This window comes from Hippocampus comes, unplaced genomic scaffold, assembly GCF_001891065.2.
Source record: "Hippocampus comes isolate QL1 unplaced genomic scaffold, H_comes_QL1_v1.1 scaffold1409, whole genome shotgun sequence".
Lineage (NCBI taxonomy): Eukaryota > Metazoa > Chordata > Actinopteri > Syngnathiformes > Syngnathidae > Hippocampus > Hippocampus comes.
The window spans coordinates 5,322-14,585 of NW_017805737.1; the positions used below are offsets into that span (position 1 = coordinate 5,322).

Sequence of the window (9,264 nt, forward strand, 5' to 3'; positions counted from 1 at the left end):
AGTTCTCTAATTCTTTTTAAAAATAAGAAATTCATGCTTTCTGAATTAATCTATGCCTGCATTAAAACATGCAAAAATTACTATCTCGGTGGCTTCAACAGAATTTTTCTAATTGGAGAGTTTTTTGAAACAATTTCTACTTCTGGTAAAGTACACCTTACTGAACATTTCCCAATAATTTTGTATGAAAAAAAATAATTCTCATCCTCATAGATAGAAAATTCTCTGTTCTTCCCTTACAAAAAGTTCAAAGTGCTTTTTCTGAGAACAAATTTCTACTGAAGCTTAAATGTAGTAATTGCATCGACTTAATTTCAATCAAATATGAAAAAAACTAAATATTTTTAGAGAATGACAAAAAGGATCAAGAACTGTTTTTCAGAGAAATAGAATTTATCAATGGATATAGTTTGATGATCAATGATCAAATATTAGATGATAAAATTGATAATATTAAGAGTACCATCAATATAACTAAAGATTTAAAGAGTAAATACACTCATATTAAGGATAGAAACTTGGCTGAAAAAGAACAAAATGAAATGATAGAAAATTTTCGTGATTTTTAAGAAATTATCCCAAAATTTTCTGAAGGCACGATATGTTTAATTTTTTTCCTACCTAAATTGTAGTTCTGAACTATTTTACAGCCATAAATTTAATTCTACACACATAATAAAAGGTATCAACAAGACCTACGTTTATTCTGAAACAACTGGTGATTTTCATGAATCAAATTCACAGCCTTTTATCTTCGAAAACAAAAATGAAATTTTTTTGATTCAAGGAATGAAAATCAGAACGATTAAAGAAATTTTGAAAATTAGAAATTCATTGCTTAAATCAGAGGAATGAATTGATGGTTATGAAAATTCTGAATCAAATGATCTTATTTATCAAAAGAAACAAATTATAAGTTTTAATACATCTGATGATAAACTTATGAATTTAATTTATTTCAAATGGGAAAACAAGGGAGCTTTAAAATTTGATTCTAAAAAAATTATTTGTTATTTTAAAGATTTGTTTGTTTTGAAACAAAATTTAGTCAGTGGGCAAACAAAATTGATGCTTATAAGAAATGATGCATCAATTTATGCTAATGGAAACAGGCAGGACCGTCCAAAGAGACTTCTGTATGTAGAGGATGAAACTCTTAACAATAAAAGAAATAAAGAGCAGGATCACCCGAAGAGACTTCTCTATGTAGAGGATGAAACTCCTAACAATAAAAGAAATAAAGAGCAAGATCATCTAAGAGACTTCTCTATGAAGAGGATTCTCTGTGGGATACTTCACTCATTTCGGGTACAATCATTCATTTTTGTACAGTAGCACCATATTCATTTATTTTATGTATCAGGAAATATATATTTTTTGAATTAATGCTTGTAGAAATAGTAAAAAATAAGCTTAAATTTGCATAAATATAAAGTTAGAAATAGCTATTCATGCAATTACAACATTTGAAGACGAAAAAGAAAATATCTTATTCAGTATTATTATGCAACGAACAGATACGAAGATATGTAATTCTACATAAAACGTTTGTACATAAAGACACATTGCATGTGTCATCTAATGATCCTCTTTACACCTTCCTAGAATATGCATGTGCTAACATTTCAAGCTCCACAATCATAAAGAATTGCATGAAAGAAGTATGTGGGAAATCTAATTTTCTTAAAAATCCTACGGAACCATCTGAAAATTTCAGCAACCAAAATCTTCATACAAATTTGAGTACTTTTGTTCAAGATATGGAGAATAATTTTAACAACACATCAAGTACTTTCTATGAACCTCATTTCCAATGTACTTATATAAATTTTTCAGATCGAACAAACATTGATCAATTCAGGTATCAATATCAATCTGATGATAGTGTTTACTTTATCAAATATTGTTTTTAGAGATCATTCTATATTGGTGCAAAATAATCAGTTAGAAATATCAGAAAATAGTGAAAAACTGAATATCAAAAGTTCTATTCCAAAAATACTTTATAATAGTTGGCTTTCTTGGTATGTGTCAGAGATATTCGCTCAGACGGTCGACAAAGGCTCGAACACAGGAACAGATTGTCTTTCTCTGCCGGCAGGAGGTGTAGTTCTCTACGAAGCCACTCCGTGTGCGCTTCTCACTGACACCTGACCCCTGCCACCTCTGCCGGCCCTTTTATTGATTGGACATGCAAATTACAAGTAATATATCAGAAAAACACTCCCATCTTCATTAACATGCCGCACCCCTGGGCGGCCCAATTGGGCCACCCCTCAGCAGACCCCCTAAGACAAAGGATTCCCATAGAACCAGCACCAACATCTATAAACTAACAAACACGTAGACATTTTAACGAGCGACGTCTCCCTGAATTAAGACGTCGGTCACCCGGCTCATGACCCTTGCTCATGACGGAGCGTACAAGCACTCCCTTCCGTCCAAGGTTAAATCTTCCTTTCTAAGTTGTCAGTTAACAGACGCCAGTGTGTCTACTAGTGAGGGTTAAATCTTTTCTCTCTGAGATAAGGAGCGCATGGTCAGGTACCAGGCACTCGGGTCCTCACTGCTTCTCTGTGCTTCTAATATGTGCAAGATGTTCCGAACACAAGCATTTCGAGGTCAATCAGGGATGCAACAAGATGAAACTTTAAAACATGGCAGCATTGTACTTTCTATTCTAACATTCCGTCCTCTTGACAAGTTTTAAAGTAACATCAAACACCAGTTCAACAGCGATTGCGCGAGTAGGGAGAAAAACTGTCCTGGAAAACCCAAAGGAGTGTATATAGTAGTATAATCGTACATATTGAGTATATAGGGATAAAATGCAGGACAGAAACCCTTTCTCCCGCAATAGCCATGCATAAAATAGGAAACTAAGATACATCGTCTAATTTTTCCGGTCCAATACATGTATAAGAATAAAAAATAAACCCGGAAACATCAACCATTCACAAAATGTGTTCCCATTGGCACTTCTAATTATGGAACACCAAACGTTAGAGTTGTGCATTCACATAATGCTTTCATGACAGTTTCCGAAACATCATGGTCACTTGGGAACAGTTCAACTCATTTTGAAGACACGTCAACAATAACATACTATAAAAAAGTTTTTTTCTGAAAAATATGTAAACCCACATGTGTGCTCTGCTTAACTTTAAGTGTTGAATTCTCATCACATCATGGGACTGGAGCAACTATTATGACAGTCATAATGGTTAGGCATAACATTATGAACGTTAGCTCACAAACATGTAGAACACAACTTCCCATTTCCACCCCCCCCTTTTTTTTTTTTTTTTTTTCTCTTTTTACGTCAGGGGGAAGAAACACTACTGACTCATGTTAATATAGGAATGATACAATCACGAAAGGTGGGTATTTCTGCCCCTTGCGTAAAAATTTGAAACAAAGGAAGGTTGAAGCAATTTGATCCTTGTATGATGGCAAAGTCCAGACACAAATTCCTTCCTAGCGGGACCTGATGGGGTCGCAAAAGAACACACTCGGGCACTGTTAATCACTCAAGGGAGCGGGAGATACAAACAACCCACTTCAGTCTTTGTTTTACGAGTTTAAACAGATGTTCCTGTCGGAGTGTGGTGCCAATAGTTCTTGCAGTGAGACTAAAATTTCTGACACCGGTTTCGTCTTTCAAGAAGGATTGAAATCTCTATTCATCCTGTGCGGTCTTTGTCTCCTGCCTCGTGGCGTTGGGCCTCGCCAGAATTTATTCTATATGAAGGCCCCTATACCCTTCGGGACTGAATTCAGCCCCCTGATGATGATGATGATGATGATGCCGATGATGCATAGGCAACACTTGACTGCCCTTCCTGGGCTCTGCTCCATTTTCCTGAGAGGGTTGTGTTTACCACGGAAAGCCCTCTCTCCTACTGTGGTCTTTCGACGGTGCGCGCGCTGGGCGCACTTGAACTTGGGTGCTGGTTCTCCTCCGTGGGACTGGCGTCGCTAGGGCCCCCTGATAACGTTGTCTTGATTTCACGTCCAGTCGTCCTTCCGAATTTCACTTTGAAGTTGGAGATGCTCCAGGGGCCGTGCTTCCCTCTCAGATGGACAGCATGACCGGTCCCTTCCAGCACTTTGTTGGGTCCCATCCATCTCGGCTGGTGCCACTTCCACTTTAGGACGCTCACATACACCTGCTCGGGATTCGTCTATGGTTTCAGGCCAGCACATCCGAGATGCTCAGACCATGGTCTAGTCTGCTCCTGAAAATGAGGGATGAGAATGCTCAATGAGCTTATGTCTGCTTCATGGGGAATCATTTGTTGAAGAGCGCCCGGGTCCGTGGATTGCCATGGAACGGGTAGCTCCTGGTTACATTCTACCTTTAAAGGTGTGAATCCTGTGGCGGAATTAACGGTGCACCTCAACGTTAGCAGCGCAATTTGCAGCGTCTCATGCAAATTTAGTTATTCCAAGGTCACCACCAAAGAACATTTTCAATCCAAGTCTAAGCCTCTGATTCGTTGGTTCGAGCTTCCCTTGAATTGTGGATAAAGGAAAAAAAACAAAAAAAAAAAACCATGCCTCCCAAATCGGAGTCTTCAATTTAGAAGTCGATACAAACCAGTCTCATTCCTCGCCACTCCGTCTGGAGTTCTCCTCCTTGGGAGATGCCCTCTCCCGGTCTGCAAGAAGGTGGTTAGGGTGGAAAACATGCATTCTCTCATTTCTCCTCTCCGTAAAAATTATCCTATTCACATCGGCTGAATCAATGTAGGCGTTAACCTCCAACCACTATGCCCCTTCTAGTGTCCTCAAAACTGCTACCAGCTCTGTGGGCTGTCTGTTTTCTCTTAATTTTCGAATTTTCTTGGACCTGTAATTGTTTTGATGGATGCCCATCATCAACTACTACCAGACGAGTTGAAATCAGTCGTGCTGTTGGATGCCTAAAGCGACAACTGTCTGTGAATTTGTTATAATCTGGTTAAAATATTAGCGTGGCAAACAAGCCCCCTCTGACTTTTCTTCCCCAGTTTTTTTTATTTTTTATTTTTGTGGGAGGAAGGGCAGCGCAGCATCGAGGTGTTGAGTTTAGCCTTCATCCATTCCATCTGCCGCACTGATCCCTTCTGATTCGTATGTCAGAGCGGGTTCATGTATAGTCTTGTCTAATTTCTCAGTTCATTCTACTGACATTGTAAACATTTTCGAACAGACAAATGCAGCCTCTGTGACAAGTAGGGACCATTTAAGGGACTGTCTAACACAACATGACCAACTTTTTGTAAATAATTTGCCTAATACCGCCCTACGTCTGACGCATGCTGAATCTCTCGTGTTTGATATGAGTCCAATTGCATACTGACGTAGGTCAAAATCCGTCATCCACTTTCCCCCTCTTTTTCCTGAAGAATAACAGTAGAAATAGGGTTTTCTTCGTCAAATATATCCAAACAAAGCAGCTTGAAGCAATCAGGCTGCACGAGAAAAGCCGACAGCGCTGTGCAACTCTCACAAAAATATAATAGCGAACACATTGTAATTTTACCTCTCCGTTTGAAACCCCCCCAAAAAGGTCAAACGAGCCACTTAGTGGCCTCCGAAGAGCAAACCTCAAAAAGTGTCGCAAGAAGCTCATCAGTGTACCGAATGAGTACAATGCCGTTTGGAGTTTGGCAAGAGATGCGCAGCGACTTGACTAAAAAAAAAAATTAAGAAACACATTATTTTACCACCAAGACGAGTGAATGAGAAATACCCCCATATGATTCTAAAAGCATAATGCGAGAAAAATGTGTTGGTCAAATTCACCACGGGAAAATGTATGCAAAAAACGATTTTCAAAAAATTTATGTGAAAAATAATTTTCATTCATTTGAGTAGACGGCAAACACATTACGTGAGGAGTTTCAAACAATGTCCAATTGAGAACGTGCCTACCCTCTTTACCATTGGTTCCAATTCCTTAGCTAGAGGAGTAGGATTCAATGCGAGAAAAATGTGTGTTGCAGTCGTACTGTACGATACCAGTCATTGAGATCATCTGACAGGTCCACTCCGGCTGGCACACCCTCCTCTGAACCTATGACAATTGAGGAGTAGGGAACATTAAATAAATTGCCTTGTTTTTCAATCAACCAGGCCATGCGATAAAACTTTTCTCTCTAGTCTGTCAAAAGCATTGTGCAGTGGGGTGGGGTCATTCGGGACTGTAGGGCAGTACGGGAAGAACCATGGAGGCCCAAGGCTGACACAGGTCACAGAGTTCGGTGGTGGATCATCTACTGACGTTAGCAACAGTCAGCTTTGTGTTGGCGGTGAGAATTGTTCATTCGGCAGTGTGACTTTCAGTCTTCTGGGCAGCAAGCCGGGAGTCTTTTGGCTCTGACGAGCAAGTTGCAATCCAGCATGTTCAGTTCAGCGGACAGTCTTTCAGTGAAGCCAGTGGTGACCCCCGTTGTTGGGGCGTCAGAGTACCCATGTGGCTGTTGGGCCTCATCCACGTGTGGGTGGTGTGGCTTGTCAGTGGACAGTCTTTGTGGAGGAGTCGGAGCTCGTAAATCAGAGTGTGATTGCCAGACAGGCAGATGTAGGAGCGCAGGCATTCCAATGTCCGTTTGATCTCACCACAGTGGAGGGGTCAGCTTGGTCCCCAATGACCCCCACACTGGCCCACATGCCCTCCTAACCCCCCCCTCCACAGCCATGCTGTCTTGGCCTCCTTGTGGGCTTGGAGCTTGGGTGGGGGTAGGGTCAGCCATGGTGGAGCCTGTACAGAGACACTGATTCATATTCGATTAGATTTCTCAACTTTCTCTTTTTTTTTATTTTTTTTTCATGCATTACTGGAGACCCTTGGCCTCTTGGAAGTGCAGTAAGTCATTCTGTAGCTTCGATGATTTCTCAGTCACTGTCTTGGCTTCTAATTCGGGATTGTTGCATATAAAATAAGAAATAAATTCGCCAATTCGCGTCATCTGAGGTGGGAAAAAGTGGGAGAATTAGTCATCATACTTCAAACATCAGTTCACAAATTGAAATTGGTGGCCACAGATTAACAATAGCCATCAAGTAAATCAATAGTTGAATCAAGTTCAAAAAGCCTCAGTCCCTGATCACACAGTAGCACAGCAGTCATCAGTTCGAAAATACTATTTTTATTTATCCAGTCATTCTGTCCTTTGTATTTTCCCTAATATTATCAATTGTCAATAACTAGTCTTGGGCAAACTGAGGGAGCTCAAGGCACAGTGGAATTGGGTGGGGGCTGCTGAATTGCTTGAACATGTGCCCCCCCCCCGCCCCCCTCCTTTCCGTCCGGTGGAGGAGGCACTGTGCTCCCTTGATTACCAGAACTTCGGTTTCGTTATTTTATCAATCATTTTCCTTTCAAATGTGGACAGTAATGGTCAAGCTGTCCATTCAACGCACTATAGCCTTAATCGCATCCCAATTAGAATTGACCGCTCTTTTTTGGTCTTCAACTCTTGCCTTATTCTTACAAATTATTCTTCGAACCTAGTGTTCACTTTACATATTTACTTCCGCTACTTCTTTCAATCTTTACAATCATGACATACAAAACTCACTTTTCAACACACTCAATCCAACATTGTCTACTTAGCTCATCTTCAATTTCCGAACCGTCAGTACTCACCACCTGAGAACAAATCTCAACTTCTGTGTTCTTTCAAACAGCCTGTTGCAGACATGTGCACATTTTCAGCATGACATCTTTGATCCTCTGTCGAAAAAGAGACTCTATTCCTCTCCTCTTTCGTCAACAACTGCTTCAAAAACAAAGTGTATGCAGAAAAGCGGTCAAGACTGCCCCCCCTCCCCCTCCTGTGATTGAGGGGGGAGAACTTGCAGCACGCAAAGAGCAAATTTGGGAACAAGTTGCCTCGAACCTAAAACAATCATTCTCTTCACACTTCTACTTTCAAAAAGAGCCTCCCATCCTCCAGCCCCCCTCTCTCTCTGGGGGACTGAAGTATCCTCAACGCCTTTTTCTCCTCTCCCTACATTCTGGCTCCTCATCACGGCCGTCAAACATCATCATATATATCAAATATTACAGGATATAAGCGCAAAAACACAAATAACGTGCACAAATAACATGCCCAGATCAGAAAACAATTTCTGACTACTCATTACACTGCTTACTTCACTTTAGTGTATATTGTCTCTCATAAGAAACGTTCTATATGTGCCAATGTCACATGAGGATTCCAACAGAATGCCATTCATCACTAGTGTAATTATCGGTGTCTCTCCTTTTATTATACAGAATACAGAATTATCATCATTACTCATATGTATCTTAACTTGACCATTCAAATCAATACCTACTTAACATTTGGACCGTCCAACTGCATTTTAAACAGTTTCCTTGCCTTCGGGGCTCTGTCCAACTTAAGACTCACCAGTTTACAGTATTATCATACGCAATATAGTATCAAATCTACCTTCCGCTGAACCCTTACAGTTCAATAAACATATAGTTTAATAAACTTCAACATCAGACTAAATTTATTCTGTTTCATGAATAAATATATTGAATTACATCGCATTATCGATTTGGTATTTGCCACCGACAAGCATTCATTCATGATCGTCAATTCGGCACCTCCAGACTCAGGGCAGTTTGATTTGATCGGTCCTTGTTGGACTACACCACATTCCGACACTTCGCCCGCCAAAGCAGGAACAAGGGTGTCGTCGCCTTTTTTAATGCGGGGCCCCTAAAACTGCCTGAAATCCGAGGATCCCGAAGCCACTTATAGGTCTGTTGTTTTTTATTTTTTCACTTCCTCATTCTCTCTGTCTGCATAGTCGCTTTACGTGGCCTTTTACGCCACAACGAAAGCATCTACCCTCTTTCAAAAGCTTGCGTTCGTCAGAAGTGAATTTGGAGGAATCGGACGGCTTTTTATGTTCGTTTGTTTTTTTACAAGGACTTTTGGTGCTTTGGTTCCCCTCGGCACAAAAAACATTAATTACTTGCACAAGCCGGATTGATCCGTCATCATCTATTCCAGCTAATCGTGTGTTTTCGACGGACGTTTGGACTTGATCTTGACGCACTGTCGCCTGTTGCGACATGTTTAATCGCAAGGAATCAGGGAATGTCCGCGCATCCATGTTGGTGCCTAGCAACAAACGAAAGTATTCACGGGAATTTACAGAAAGTTGCTCTCTCTCTCCGGTATGTTTTGTCAAAATAAAATGCTACGTACCCACGCCGAATTAAATGTTCACTATTACTATCGAACCGGAGGGCAT

At 40.5% G+C, this 9,264-nt stretch overlaps 1 long non-coding RNA gene across 1 annotated transcript; it reads right to left on the minus strand.

Annotated features, from left to right (window-relative positions):
• Positions 1 to 3,320: 3,320 nt before the first annotated feature.
• LOC109523813 (uncharacterized) lies at positions 3,321 to 4,691 on the minus strand. The gene is made up of 2 exons (XR_002169854.1): positions 4,601 to 4,691; positions 3,321 to 4,184 (listed from the first exon to the last, which is right to left on the minus strand). It is a non-coding gene; the product is annotated as an uncharacterized LOC109523813 (long non-coding RNA).
• Positions 4,692 to 9,264: the final 4,573 nt, after the last annotated feature.